The sequence below is a fragment of the Staurois parvus genome, unplaced genomic scaffold (assembly GCF_062004578.1).
Source record: "Staurois parvus isolate SC_StPar_1 unplaced genomic scaffold, SC_StPar_1.0 ptg000339l, whole genome shotgun sequence".
In the NCBI taxonomy this organism is placed as follows: Eukaryota; Metazoa; Chordata; class Amphibia; order Anura; family Ranidae; genus Staurois; species Staurois parvus.
Window position 1 is genome coordinate 2,254,924 of NW_028318135.1, and position 16,981 is coordinate 2,271,904.

Consider the following 16,981-nt stretch of genomic DNA (forward strand, 5'->3'; position numbering starts at 1 on the left):
GATATAGACACACAAATCATAACATACACACCATCATGTGCTATCCTTACCCAACACACCACACTCCCATAACATAAGAGCTCACTTATACATGGGTCAGTATTCATTATACCTATATTGGCTTATCTATTATACTCTTTGTATCTGCTGGTTTGTAACACTTGATATAATATTATATCCCACCTCAATTTGTATTGCAGTTTAAACCCATGGCCGTCTGCGAAACGGGAGGCTACGTGCTATGTCTATGTTTGGACTGTGATTGTATATGCCTTTCTGCTTCTAATAAAAGTATTTTTGGGAAAAAAAAAAAGTTAGGAGGGACCACACAGAAATAAAAAAAAAAAAAGTGTGGGGGTTCCCCTTAAAAGTCCTACCAGGCCCTTTAGGATTGGTAAGACATTTAAGGGGAACCCTTCCTCCTAAAAATGGGGGGAAAACGTGCATGAGATTCCCTCTAAATTCCTACCAGACCATTGATCCGAGCACAGGCCTGGCAGGCCAGGAAATGGGGGGGTGGAAATAAGCATCCCCCCTCCCTGCGGCTTACCAGGCCACATGTCCTTGGCATGGGGATGATGTCCCCATGCCGATGGGGACAAGGGCCTCTTTCCCACAACCCTGGCCCGGTGGTTGTGGGGTCTGCGGGCTAGGGAGCTTATTAGCATCAGGGTACCCCTTTTAAATAAGGGGGCACCTTGATGATGCCCGCTCCTTGTGAATGAGTAAGGGGTACTTGTTCCTCTACCCATTTACTAAAGGGTTAAATTGAGTAAAAAATAAAGAGACCAGTCTTTTGAAAAGTTCCTTTATTGAAAAAACAAAACAACAGTCCTTTATTTATAAAAAAGCCAAAAAATGGTTCCATCATTGTAATTCATTGTCAATCACGTTCATCGTGGTCACAAGGATGCTGACTCACCAAAATTTAAAAAAAACCTGATGCCCGCTGACACACCCGCCGTCCCGCCTGCACCCGCCAAGCACTCACTGCAACATGACAGGTCTGACAGTTTCCGGTCAGATGTAAACAATTGGGCGGAGCTAGCGGTGAAATCACTGCTAGCTCTGCCCAATTGTGCTGTGAGTGTCCAAAGCATTACTCCTGATCTGTGGTCAGGTGCATTGCTTTGGCCAATCACAATGCACTGTGAGAGCACAACAAATTTACTACTGTTTGCTCCCCAATTCATGTGATCCTTATCAGTTCTTAATTGGGGAGGAGAAGAGTTGCTCATTTGACCGTCACAGATAGGGGGGCACAGTCACAGATGGAGTGCAGTTTTGTGCGTGAGTGCGGTTTTTGCAGGAGTGCAAAGCAGCAGTTGAACACAGCAGTTTAAGTAAAGCAGGATAACTCAAGCAGCAGGAAGATACAGCAAAGAACTCTACTGCATGCTGGATGGACTGCAAGCAAACACCCTGGGAAACATCTCCTACAAGTCTGATTCCCACTCCACCTACCTTTAAATATGCCGTCTCTACTCCTCCTTTTCATATTACTATCATGTGTTCCCAAAATCTCCTTTCCTTACCCCTCTGCTCCACCCCAAAGATTACACATCTTTCCCTCACTGCTACCATCTCCCTACTGCTCTCATTACCTCCTGTTGATACTTCACTCACCTGCTGTCCCAAACACCAGGACTGGAAGGCATTTACACTCGTGTACATCCCGCTCCCATGTTACTTTCCTTACCCTTCTTCTCCTAACCTCTGGGGATATCGCCCCAAACCCTGGTCCTCCAGCATCTCACCCCCACACCAGCCACCCTCCTTCCTCCAGGAATAGCCACAATCCACTCAATTTAATATCAATCCCCATGCTCCCCAAAACCACCCTCCCTTTTTCATGTCTGCAATAAGCTCACCTCTGTCCATGACCTTTTTGTCTCCTGCTCCCTTAACCTACTAGCAATTACAGAAACCTGGATTCTCCCTCAGCACTTTCCTATGGAGGCCTTGTCTGGACCCACTCACCCAGAACCAGTGGTCGGAAAGGAGGTGGGGTTGGTTTGCTTCTATCCCCACTGAGCACTTTTCAAGTCCTCCCTAACCCTTCCTCTCTATGCTTCTCTTCTTTCGAGACTCACTGCATCCGGCTGTTTTCTCCTATTTCTCTGAGGATTGCAGTGATCTATCGGCATCCTGGACCGGTGACGTGCTTTCTCCACCTGGCTACCCTACTTTCTCTCCTCTGAACTACCCACTATCATTCTTGGACATTTTAACATCCCTATTAATGTCAACAACCCGGCTACATCCCAACTTTTCAACCTAACCTCATCTTTTGCATTAGCACAATGTATACAGTCCTCCACTCACTCTGATAGGAATACATTAGACCTTGTTTTCTCCCATCTTTGCACTCCCTACAACCTCACAAACACCCCCTTTCCTCTCTCTGATCACAATCTCATCACCTTCACAGTGTCCTCATCTTCAAACACTTATCCCTCCAAGCAGCAAACAATTACCTGCAGAAACCTTCACAACTTGAACCCTGCTCCTTTCCACTCTGTAACTGACCAACTCTACTACAGAATCTCTCCCCTGTCCTGCCCTCACCTGGCCACTACTGTCTACAACAGTTTGCGATCATCCACACTAGACTCACTTGCTCCTCTAACAACACGAAGCATCAGGCCCCGACTGTTACAACCTTGGCAGACTGACAACACCAGAAATCTTAAACGACACAGTCGTGCGCTGGAGCGATTGTGGTGCAAAACCAAATCTCAACAAGCATTCACCCTATATAAATCTGCTTTCTTAACATACAATTCCTCCCTCCATGCTGCCAAACAAGCCTACTTTGTCACTCTCATCAATAGCTTATCATCGAGTCCTCGTCGTCTCTTCTCTACTCTTAACTCTGTATTTTCTCCACCTTCACCTCCACCCAGCACCTCACTCACTGCTCACGAGATTGCAAATCATTTCAAAAGCAAGATTGATGCAATTCGCAGGGCATCTCCACTGCACAGACATCCATCCCACTTAGCATACCTTATACTAAACCTCCCTCACCACTTTCCTCTTTTGACCTTACTACAACTAAGGTCACCCTTTTCTTCCATCCTATGCTCCCTTCTGTCCTTTCAGTCCCAAATCCAATTGCTGTCCAAATCTTGTAGACTTCACCTCCACAACATCTCCAAGATACGGCCGTTCTTAACCTCGGAAACCACTAAGCAACTTATTCACTCCCTTGTTATATCTCACCTTGACTATTGTAACTCCCTCCTCATTGGCCTACCTCATCACAGGCTATCCCCTCTTCAGTCTATCATAAATGCTGTTGCCAGACTCATCCACCTTACTAACCATTCTGTATCAGCCACCACTCTCTGCGAATCCCTCCACTGGCTTCCCATTGCCCAACGGATACAATTCAAAACATTAACAATAACATATAAAGCCATTTATAACTCTGCCCCAAATTACATCAGCAATCTTGTCTCCAAATATTTATTTATTATTAGGTACTTATATCGCGCTGTCAATTTATGCAGCACTTTTACATATATATTGTACATTCAAATCAGTCCCTAACCCTCAAGGGGCGTACAATCTAAGGTCCCTAACTCACATTCATATACAAGGGCCAATTTTAGACAGGATCCAATTAACCTACCAGCATGTCTTTGGAGTGTGGGAGGAAACTGGAGTACCCGTAGGAAACCCACGCAGGCACAGGGAGAACATGCAAACTCCAGGCAGGAGGTGCCGTGGCTGGGATTCAAACCAACAACCCGAGTACTGCCAGGTGGAAGTGCTAACCATTTAGCCACTGTGCTGCCCACACTGTACTCTCCGCTCCTCGCAAGACCTCCTGCTCTCTAGCTCCCTTGTCTCCTCCTCCCATGCTCGTCTCCAAGACTTCTCCAGAGCTTCCCCCATCCTATGGAACTCTCTATCCCAATTTATCAGACTATCGCCTACTCTGCTCACTTTTAGGCGATCTCTGAAAACCTATCTCTTCAGGGAAGCCTATCCTGCCCTCAGCTAATATTGGAATCTTCTACTCTTCCTACCAGTCCATCCCCCACAGTTACTACCTTTTGTACCACTAACCCCTCCCTCCTAGATTGTAAGCTCCAAGGAGCAGGGCCCTCCTATCCCTCTTGTATTGAACTGTATTGTTGCTGTATTGTCTCCCTTTATATTGTAAAGCGCTGAGCAAACTGTTGGCGCTATATAAATCCTGTATAATAATAATACTGTTTACTATCAAAAATATGCTACTATCTTAGCCCCCTATCTGTCTACCTTTTTTAATTGCATCCTTAACAGTAACTATTTCTTGGAGGAGATGTTATTTGCCACCATGTCACTTATCCTTAAACCTAATAAGAATCATTTTACCTCACAGAACTGTAGGCCAATTTTAGTTATCAATAATGACTTAAAAATGTTTAACAGATCACTGGCGGACAGACTGGCCCCTCCCATTTCCTCCTTAATATCCCCATTCCAATCTGGATTTATCCCCAATAGGCTAATTACATAACATCTGTCTGGTATCAAACATTATCCAGGATGCCAATTTACACTATAGAAACATTCTACTTTTAAGTTTACATTTTCAGAAGGCATTCAATAGTGTTACATGGGAATATTTGTCTTTCCTATTACGTCATATTGGCTTTTGCGCTGAAATTTTGCATGGTTTCCAAGCCTTTTACCATTCTCCCAAAACTAGAATTAAAATCCCAGGCTGTGGTTCCAAATTTTTCTCACTGAGACGGGGGACTAGACAGAGGTGTCCCCTCTTCTCATAACTTTTTGCACTGGCCATGTAGCCCCTATCAACATCTATCACTGTACACCCTGATATACAGTACATGGGTACCTACAAGGAGGCTATTCTTATAAACTCTATGTACCCTGACAATGTGGTTCTATTCCTCACACAACCTATTATATCCATCGCAATTTTAGTTCTTCTAACTTTGTCTACCTTTCTGGACTCTCTGTAAACTTCCTTAAATCCATGGCCATGCCTGTTGGGGTCCCTGGGCCTCAGAGTGAGACACTCCGGACTTCCTTCCCTTTTATTTGGTCTCCAGGCTTTATTTCATATTTAGGTATTTCGCTCACTTCTAACTTTTCTAAAATGGTGCCTTTGCAATTATCTTCCACTCCTTACCAAAAATGCAAATCATGCTGAAGACATGATCTTCCTATAAAACCTCATGTTTTATCTGAGCCAATCAAAGAGCCAGATTTACTGCACAGACATTATACCCAGCCCACATGGCTGGTAGACTTGGTCTTCCACACTATTCGTTTTACTACCTGTCTTCTAGGCTGGCACAAATAGCTCAGTGGAATATACAACATTCTAAACTAAATTTTGGCTATGGGACAGGAAGTGAAGGGAAATCTCTGCAATGGGACACAAGTGGTGAAAAAAACAGGGGTTATAGCCCTCCCTTGCTTTATGCAAAAAAAAAAAGTTTTGCATATAGTTCTGCTTTAACAACTCTTAAAACTCTTCAGGTCAGTCAGATGTTATTCTCTGTTCACAATTTCAACAACTCAAGCAAGCCCCTATGCAAAAAAAAAATTTTCACTACCTACTTTTTTTCATTTTTCACCACCAAGTTCCCCAATTCCTGTTCCTTCCCTCTATGTCCCACAGAATATGAAATAACCCTAGAGGTAAGGGCTCAATATACTAACTATTTAAATATCTTTAATCCTCCTACACCTTGCTTAAACTCTCTCAATTTTTGAAATTGGAAGAGGATTGTAACCAGCACCTTTCAGCACAAGACTAGGACACTATGCTAGAGAACGTGTGTAAATGCACTAGATGTATCTCTATCAGAGAAACAGCCTTTAAACTTGTCACCCCCTGGTACTATACCCTCTTTGCCTCCATTCTATATTGCCTATGGTAACTGACACCTGTTTTAGAGGCTGTTCTTCTTCTGGTTCACTTACACATATCTTTTGGAAATGTATAAACCACTGTTTGGCAGGGGATGATTAACATTTTATCCACTGACACAAGCCAAGCTATACAGTTGAATTTGTCCAATTGTCTTTTATTAATCCTTATTTCAGAAGTCTCTTACTATACTCAATGTGTGGCTTTTCTTTTTTGTCCTAATCTCATTATTTTGCTCTCTGGCCATTCTGATTTGTCTGTATGATCACCTTGATCACCTTGTTAAAAATACTTGCACGTGTTGATGGCTTTATATTTGTAAATTCTCTCAGTTTGTAAACAAAAAAACAAAAAAAGAAAATGCAAAGGATAACTGATGGATAACTGCCCTGGGTATATTCACATATTCCAATAGAACCACAGTTAGACAATAGTGTTCCTGGCCCTGCAGGTCTTTTCAGTCTTTGGAAATCTTTAAATAATGCTAGAAAAAGAAACCGAACTGCTAGGTACAGAAAAGGCATTGGATTCTTTGGGCACAGTAAGAGACCACACAGTAAAATACATATAACCATTTATTGACATAAAAGAGTGTCATGTACCTGGTGGGGGAGCCTGACGTGGAGAGGAGGGCGTCCTCTTACAACTTCTGCTTTGTGCCCCTGGTAGAGCAAACAGAAGGCACAGAGCCAGGAGTGGCACGAGTGCCTGGCTGGTCTGCAGTGACAGCTGACAGGTGGATAGCCCGGCGACCAGGATGCAGGTGTGCAGAAGCAGCAGCAGGAAGGGATAGCAGGAACTTGACAACTGCAGACAGCTGGTAGCAAATGATAGTCACTGGCAGGAGAAGTACAGTAGCTAGGTCAGGATCAATCGGGCGGATCAGGTACAGAGAGCAGGAAAGCGGATAGTCAAAGGATAAGCTGGGTTGGTGCAGGCGGAGTTCAATCGTAGTCAAGACGGCTCAAGTAGGCAACAGGATCAGGATACAATGGCAGCAAGCAACAGAACATGGTAGACCAGAACGCAAGGACTCTTAATGCAGCAGAGGTTTAAATAGCCCACCTGGCACCAGTTCGGTGACGGGTGTACACGCCGGTGAGCACGGGCATGGCCAGTGGGCACCCAGCGTTGGCACATAAATGTGCGCTTAAGCAGATTCTTCTTTCTTTGACAGTGCCCCCTCCCAATGGGCAGCCTCCGGATGCTCAACTGGGCCAGTTTCTCAGGATATTTGCGTCTGAATGCCAAGTTTAAGTTTTTAGTGTGGATGTTGGATTCTGGTTCCCATGAATTGTTTTCAGGTCCATATCCTTTCCATTTAATTATGTGTTGGAGCGGATTCATTCTCTTTCTACAGTCAATCGTCTCTACCTCATATTCTTCTTCGACATTGACAATTACTGGTTCAGGTGGCGTTGACCTCTGGTCGGGAAAAGGGTTAGAGACTGAGGGTTTAAGTAGCGACACATGAAATACAGGGTGAATCCTTAGTGCCTCTGGCAATGTAAGTTCATATGATACATTATTGATTCTCCTTTTTACTGGAAAGGTTCCCATGAACTTGGGACCAAGTTTCTTCGAGGGACATGTCCATTTTAAATTGCTTGTGGATAACCATACTTCCTCACCAGGTTCCAGAATCAAGTCCCCCTTCCTTTTCTTATCAAAGAACCTCTTATTGTCCTGTTGAGCTTTTGAGATAGCTCCTCCTGTAGCAATGTGAGCAGGGTTGATGGGAGCAGGTGGTAGATTAGTGTGCAGAATGGTCGGAGACTTACGCAGCTTGGCAGCACAGGTTACTCTGTCGGCAACATTGGCGTTCTTCAGGCGTAGTGAGGTCCGTAGCAATCCCACTTGCATTGGTTCAGGTTCTTCAACTGAGGGTGCTGTGAGTCGGGTGTATCACTTTTGCAGATCCTTGATGGCTTGTGTCAGTGCCGCAATGTGATGGAAGATTTCATCTAGAGGAGAGGCCCCACTCTCAGGCTCCAACATGGCCTTCTTGTACTGTCACGTACCTGATGGGGGAGCCTGATGTGGAGAGGAGGGCATCCTCTTACAACTCCTGCTCGGTGTCCCTGATAGAGCAAACAGAAGGCACAGAGCCAGGAGTGGTAAAAGTGTCTGGCTGGTCTGCGATGACAGCTGACAGGTGGATAGCCCAGCGACCAGGATGCAGGTCAGTTACGGATGCAGGTGTGTGGAAGCAGCAGCAGGAAGAGATAGCAGGAACTTGATAACTGCAGATGGCTGGTAACAAATGATAGTCACTGGCAGGAGAAGTAGCAGAGTCAGACAAGCCGGATCAGGATCAATTGGATGGATCAGGTACAGGGAGCAGGCAAGTGGATAGTCAAAGTATAAGCTGGGTCGGTGCAGGCGGATTTCAATCCTAGTCAAGACAGGTCAAGTAGGCAACAAGATCAGGATACAATGGCAACAAGCAACAGAACGTGGTAGGCCAGAAGGCAAGGACTCTTAGTGCATCAGAGGTTTAAATAACCTGCCTGGCGTGCGGGCACACGGCATTGGCGCATAGATGTGTGCTTAAGCAGTTTCTTCTTTCCCTGACAAAGAGTCATATATACATGATAGGACCCATAGTACAAACATGCTCCTCAAAAGAGGAGATAAGAGCAAAACAAGTCACAGTTGAGCACAATGCCCCCCTTATGTATATTAAAAAGAAAATTACCACAAAGCACATAGTAACAACATGCATTTATCAGAATACGGTCAACACGTTTCACCTGTGCATTTGGCTTCTTCAGGACCGTAGCTTGAATATAGGGGAGAGTAGTGCTACTGCATATATAAAGAATGTAAAAAATAAATGTACAGACAAGCATACAAATGTACATAAGATCAACAAAATACATATATGTGAAATAAAGTTGAGCTTACGTGGAGAAGACAAGTAGGTGACAAAGATGTCTTTAAATAACGCTAAAATACAAAAGAGAGTGCATCAGCATTGTGCAACACCTTCAATACAATGTTATTTATTAAGTTAATTCAAATACTCACAAAGATATTTGTAAAAAGAACATATAAAATCAACATTTGTCCTAGCGTGGATCACCACGTCTCCACAATACAGATGACCAGCTAGAGGACCCAATCAGCAGCCTTCTGTCTCTGTCACTTTTATGCAACTGTTATTGCCTGACTTATGCAAAATAGCTGAAACAGGAATGTTTCCTCCTGAGATTTTGGATCCTGTTTGTTCCTAGGATCTCATTAGAAGGGTTAAGCAATGTTAATCTCTCCTGGGTGCCATGCGTTTAGTTTGAGCCTAACCCCAAGCAGCACTAAATGAACTCTTAAAATTGAGCTCTTACCTTGTCATTTGGCACAGGAACAATGGTACCCAAAATGCACTTCTAAGTGGCAAAACCAGCACCAAATCTACTGATTTGGAGGCAAGATTGTGACAAAAAATAATAGAAGGCTCAGAAATTGCTATAACATTTATTTACAGCATAGTTGAAATGGGAGACACTAATAGAAAAATAATAGATTAAAAGCTAAAATTAAAGATTACTAACTGGTAACACAGGTGTCTAACACTGCTATGTATACATTTAATTATGCATAGAAATCAGTTTATTTATATCATACGGCTATACATAAGACTGTGTCTACTCTCACTTTAAGTTTGGTATCAGTTCTTAAGGCCTATGGTATAATATTTTCACACATGATAAAATAAGAAAACTTTTACTATGACTACTACTAAGTCTTATGGAGAGGATTTAAACTTTAAGACATCAATTCATTATAACTCAAAGATGTGAAGCTGTTATAGCTCTTCAAAAGTGAAGCGATTGACAAAAAAACCTTCAAAGGTTTTCTACATGATTTTCAAAGCCAATCTCCAGATAGATGTCAAACAATAATGTAATCCACAGTGACTAAGCTGCTAGAAAATTGTTGGGAAAATAAAGCTAATCAATAAAGTGTCAAGAGCCTGAAATAGAAAATATTGAATATTCATTTCTGTCTTTCAATAAGGATTACCAGTAAAAACATTAGCTAGTTGGATATTTTGTGCAGTGCTACATGATCTGCTTGTTGGCATGGCATTTATAATATACGGATGTAAGGGACATTTCAGTGGCAATAGAAGAAAAATGCAAAAATATTAAGTAGCAAAACGTAGTGCATGCCATACACACACATACATTTACCTACCTTTTATTTACAGTATGTTTTCTAAAAATAATGCCACTAACATGCTCTGTGTTCCTAATTTTGAGGTAGGGAATTGCTATGACAATTAGTGACATTTTTAAAAACCACTCTATTTATTTCAATAAAGTTAAAGGGCTCTATTTGATGGCTGATTTGCCCAATATTCAACCAGAATTCACTCATTCAATTCTTTGATGAACACACACAATTAGTGGAAACTTGCCAAAGATTTTCTCAGTTAAAACTAACTTCCCTGTGTAAGAAAAAGGAAAATGTTGCCTTCCCTGCACATTCAGCTAACATTCGTTTGCCCCATTTTTAACTTAAATTCACCTGGTTAAAGTATTGCTAAAGCTCTATTGGCCATACTTCTCCTGTGGGTCACAGGAGTGCACGTAGTTCTGCACTCCTGTGATCTACATTCAGTCAAGAGCATTATAAAGTCCACTGTCAGCTGACATCAGAGCCAGGTTCTGCAGGGATCCCAACAATAATACTGGCTCAGCCTCCCAGGGCAAGCATAAGCCAGCGGTTCCCACCCCATGCACAGCCCAGCACTCCAGTGAGCACTGGAGAGGCAGAGCAGGGATCCAGTGACTGATATTCACCGGCTCTCTGCTCACTGAAGACTGAGCAATCAGGAGTCTTTGAACACTCAGTTCTCAGAGTAGAGGCATCTAGGGACAGCTGCAGCCATCTACGTGAGTATGAATAGTTGTCATTGTAGATTCCTGTTCTTTCCTTTTAAGCTGTTAAATCAATGCATTGCAGAAACAAATGCAGTGATTATCTATAAAGAGTGCTGAGAAGTGCTTAGGAATAAGAACTCCATCAGGTTTTCATTGATTTCTGAGTCCTCACCTGGAAGATTCATTCTTTTTATTTGTCTTGCATGGACTTAAAGCAAAGTTCCACTCAAAAACAGAAGCTCCGCTTATTTGCCTCCTCCCCCCCTCCACTGCCATATTTGGCACCTTTTGGGGGGAGCGGGTATCTGGTTTTGGCAGGTACCCGCTCCCACTTCCTGCTCAGTTCACTGCAGCAAAGTGACCTGGAAGTTCGACCCCCTCCTTGCTCCCGCAGTCTCCTGGGAACTTTCACAGGTCCCAGGAGACTGCCGGGCCAATCAGGAGGTGTGGCGCGACTCGCACATGTGCAGTGGGCACCAGGCTGTGAAGCCGCAACTTGTTCCAGCCTGGTGCCTACAGTAGAGATGCCGTTGCCGCAGAGGACAGAAGGAGAGAACAGACTGCGCGAGTGAGCACATCGCTGGACTCCAGGACAGGTAAGTGTGTGTGCTGACTTTTAATAAACACAAAAACGGCTGGAACTCTGCTTTAAAATAAGGGGAAATGTACAATTTTGTGGTGTCACCAGATCAGCAATACAGGGGACATCATATGATGGAGACAGTTGTGATAACAGCCTTATAGGAGATTTTCCTCACACTGAAGACATTTCTTTTGACTTCCTGCTGTGCCTGCAGGACGGGACGTGAAGATAAATATCCCCAACACGTCATGAATGGCAAAAATGTATTGTGATTTGAAACCTTACATTGAAATAAATACAGTTTGTATGTACATGATCCATAGCAATTACACGTGCATTTATGTGCGCAACCGCAAATAAGCTAGAATACTGTAAGTAGCATGTTTAATTTACTAAAATTAGATTTTATTAGTTAGCTGACTTATTCAACAGTGTATAAAGGATGTCTTTAATAGTATTTCCTAATTGCATTGTATCATTTTATGAATATAACTTTGCTGATATGGAATGAAAAAGAGGCACTTGAATTTCACAATTAACTGCGCTATATCCCCTGAGTAAAAGCAGGTTAAAAGGAATGCACTCACCTGGTTTTATACTAGTGCTAATCCTTGAACACAGACATTTGGTATTCCTTGGTGCTCCAGAATTATGGCCAGAAAGGTGAAAACTGTTGTGGAGAAAGCAAGCTATATAATTGCCATGTGTTTGATATTTTTCCTACATAAACTTTGCTCGGTTTTGTAATGACCCTTAGCATATCCCTCCATGTAAAGTAAACGTACTGTGGGATGTGAACTGAATTGAATAGAACAATTAGGTACTTGGGGTTCAGTGATTTAAAAAAAAATGGGAATATGCAAAAATCAAAGACATTACTTTCAAAATGTTTGCTTTTTTGTGTCTAAACTACTGGAATGTTACATTGCTTACAATTTTATTTTATCCCTGAATACCACTGATTAGAAATCTCAAAATGAGTTGCTATTGCCTTATCTTCCTAGATTGTTCTCCACATGCATGGATATTTACGAACATGAACCACATTGATATTTATCTGTTTACCACTGCTCAAGGTAGAGATACTCCCAATCTCCAAGCACAACTCCTCCTGTAGGTGCTAACCTAGCTCTTGTGCTGCTTAGATGAGAACAAAGGACATCCAATTGGCTGCATTCCAAACAATACATTTTAATGAACAAAAATAAAACCAATACAGCCAGTGGAAATACAGTGGGGGACTAGCAGGTAAAAGTGTTTCATTCTAAAGACAGTGCTTATTCATTACCACAAGGTAAACGTGTTTACCTGCCAGTCACCCACTGTATTTCCACTGTTTGTATTGGTTTTATCTTGGTTCAATAAAGTAGATTGTTTGGAGTGCAGCCAGTTGGACATCCTTTGTTCTCACAATGATATTTAACTTGTTTATTCTTAGCTATATCACACCTCTTTCTCCTTCAGGTATTTGGCTATTTAATTATTGGGTTTGTAACACCCTGAAAAGATCAACAGTAGAATTTTGGAATGTAAAAAATATTATAATTAAGTAATAAAGAAATTGACAACAAATAAATAATTTAAGAAGCATTATCTTATGGTGAGAAGTGAGTATGAGTATAATATTACATTGATAATTACAACGTAGACACTAATAAAAATTATATTTGAAGATAAAGGAACTTGTGTGTTGTGGGTGGCCATAAAGAATCCAATATCTACAAAAGCTGCTCCCAGTTTGAGCATCTTTTGAGCTTTTGTTATTTTAAAAACGCCTTTACAATAACTTTAAGAAATGTTACTGCAGTAAAATCATAAACTTTTTTTCCTTTTTTGACTTTAACTTATGTACTTTAAAGTTCAAAAATATAGCATTTAAAACTAGGTAACATCCACAATATAAAGGATCAGTCTACCATCCTCAATGTGTCAGTTTTTGATAGATGCTGAAGCTTTCTTCAATGTGTTAGAGGCTCTGATGGTGAGGTATCTAAATTAGATTTGCTACCTGGTCTGCAATTTTTCTAGGTGTGAAGACCCAAAACTACAGGGTCACTGAGAGGTCATTGAACCAGGAACCGTGGAAGCAAAATGTCATTACTGTGGTAACCAAACGTAGTGATGAGCCGATCTGCTTTGGGTTCAGTTCACAGGAGTTCCCTGACGTTTGGATGCTGAACCAGAACCCAATTCAATTTAATGGGATCCAAATCTGTCATATTTAAAATGCCTGTTTTCTAAACTAAAAGGCGGTGTCAAAAAAATGAACAACATGTGCACCACCCTTGGGAACATGTACCAAAATTTGCAAATATTTAAAAAAATAAATTTGGCTAGGAGCAGTTATTTTCTTTTAACACTGGCATTAAGAGCAGAGATGTTGAATTTGTATCGCCCAACACCCAGGACATACAGTTGCGGGCACCAGGCAGGTAGCTATTTCAACCTTCAGCCCTGCTGCGGGCAAGCAGCAGGGCTCACCTATCAGGTGGAAGCATTCAGGCGGCAGCTCTGCTGCCGATTGCTTCCACATAGTGCCAGCCTCTCCCCACCCCTGTGTGAACCTCCCCCTGCTATGTCTCCCGGACTCCACTTGCCCATCTGGGAGCCAGGGCTTTGACTAGACCTTTCTATAATCCCTGCATTTCTTCTTTTTGAGCCATTCCCTAGTGGTTATGCTAGTGAACCTAAAAAACATTATCAGGTTAAAAGATTAATTTCCAGTTTAACTTTACTTTAGGATGGATGGTCTCATATTCTCTTCAAGCACACCTTTTTATATGAAAACTTTTTAGTTGAGTCAGTGGGAATTTTCTCCAGAGGTTAGTGAATGTGGTGAAATTTTACATTGCAAAGGATACCCACAAGTATACAAGGAACACAATTTTTACTTGCACGTGATTCAAAGGAAGCTTGCAGGGAGTGTGAATTAAGCATTAAATTGTTCTGTAAATGTCACTTTTCCTATACTATGTTTACCTGGTGGAGATGCACAACTTCACAAACAGGTTTAAGGGACCTCTCCCCCGAAGCACATTTTTAAGGGAATAGTGCATTTTTAATGTTGCACTTATAGCATTACTAGCATTTGTTATGGATTGGCTGTTAGCCTGGCCTTATGAATGGAATCTTAAATTTTCATCTCTAGACAGGAATCCCAGGACTGAAAATGACACTATCTAAATATGCCAAAGTATATATTTTGTGAAGCTTAAGAATGAGGCCCATCATTCAGGGCCCCATGTAAGTCAAAAAGAAGTACATACTGATTCAGCCCAAAAGTATTTTCTTTAATTTTGCCCGATAAGGGAATCCTGACAATATGCTTTAGTAAGACTGAGGGTGGTCATGTTCCAGACAGGACCCAGAATTTCTATCGTCCACCCAGAGCATGTCATAAGCAAAAAAGTTTAGATAGTATATTTAATTTCTGGAGGTCATTTCAGATCCTCAGGATGCCATCCAGGGAAGGGATGAGTACTATGGGACCTGACCATTTGTTATGAGTCTTCTATAACCCCCAAGGGCAAAGATTTTTTGTGCCTCTTCTGAAATAGCTTTTCTCTGAAATTCAGGTATCTGATAAGGTTTTAACTTTACTTTGACATGAGGCTCCATCACAATGTAATGGTAATTTATATTAGTTTGGTCATGTAATTTTAAAAATACTCTTGATTTTTCTGCAAGAATTATTTCATCTCCTGAATCTTAGTATTAGACTGTTTCTCTGCATCCTAACCTCACGTATAACTTTCGCTGGTGATGCTTTGTGGTTCTATCTGCTGAGAGCGCCTACTATCCTTCCATGGTTTTATGAGGTTACATAGTTATATAGTAGAGAGAAAACAGGTGGCGCACACACAGATGAAGCATGTATCTAAAAAGCATAGAAAAATGACAATGGCCACAATGGTGGGCAAGGTGTTCTCACTGTCAGTGCGGTCAAATGGCTGATGCGTTTCGGGGACGAATCCCTTTCCTCAGAGCTGATGACCAACCTCTGATGCTGATGTATGATGTATGGACAGAAAGAGCCTCTGATGAGGCATCGACAGCGAGGCTCTTTCTGTCCATACATCATGGAGGTGCTGGAGAGTACATACAGTGGGGAAAAAAAGTATTTAGTCAGCCACCAATTGTGCAAGTTCTCCCACTTACAAAGATGAGAGAGGCCTGTAATTGGCATCATAGGTAGACCTCAACTATGAGAGACAAAACGAGAAAACAAATCCAGACAATCACATTGGCTGATTTGGAAATAATTTTTTTTGCAAATTATGGTGGAAAATAAGTATTTGGTCACCTACAAACAAGCAAGATTTCTGGCTCTCACAGACATGTACCTTCTTCTATAAGTGGCTCCTCTGTCCTGCACTCATTACCTGTATCAATGGCACCTGTTTGAACTTGTTATCAGTTTAAAAGACACCTGTCCACAACCTCAAACAATCACACTCCACACTCCACTATGGTGAAGATCAAAGAGCTGTCGAAGATCACCAGAAACAAAATTGTAGACCTGCACCAGGCTGGGAAGACTGAATCTGCAATAGGCAAGCAGCTTGGTGTGAACAAATCAACTGTGGGAGCAATAATTAGAAAATGGAAGACATACAAGACCACTGATAATCTCCCTCGATCTGGGGCTCCACGCAAGATTTCACCCCGTGGGGTCAAAATGATCACAAGAACGGTGAGCAAAAATCCCAGGACCACACGGGGGGACCTAGTGAATGACCTGCAGAGAGCTGGGACCAAAGGCTACCATCAGTAACACACTACGCCGCCAGGGATTCAGATCCTGCAGTGCCAGACGTGTCCCCCTGCTTAAGCCAGTACATGTCCGGGCCAGTCTGAAGTTTGCTAGAGAGCATTTGGATGATCCAGAAGAGGATTGGGAGAATGTCATATGGTCAGATGAAACCAAAATAGAACTGTTTGGTAGAAACACAACTCGTCGTGTTTGGAGGAGAGAGAATGCTGAGTTGCATCCAAAGAAAACCATACCTACTGTGAAGCATGGGGGTGGCAACATCATGCTTTGGGGCTGTTTCTCCACAAAGGGACCAGGACGACTGATCCATGTACAGGACAGAATGAATAAGGCCATGTATTGTGAGATTTTGAGTGCAAACCTCCTTCCATCAGCAAGGGCATTGAAGATGAAACGTGGCTGGGTCTTCCAACATGACAAGTATCCCAAACATACCGCCCGGGCAACGAAGGAGTGGCTTCGTAAGAAGCATTTCAAGGTCCTGGAGTGGCCTAGCCAGTCTCCAGATCTCAACCCCATAGAAAACCTTTGGAGGGAGTTGAAAGTCCGTGTTGCCCAGCGACAGCCCCAAAACATCACTGCTCTAGAGGAGATCTGCATGGAGGAATGGGCCAACATACCAGCAACAGTGTGTTGCCAACCTTGTGAAGACTTACAGGAAACGTCTGACGTCTGTCATTGCCAACAAAGGATATATAACAAAGTATTGAGAGGAACTTTTCATATTGACCAAATACTTATTTTCCACCATAATTTGCAAATAAATTCTTTCCAAATCAGCCAATGTGATTGTCTGGATTTTTTTTCTCATTTGTCTCTCATAGTTGAGGTCTACCTAT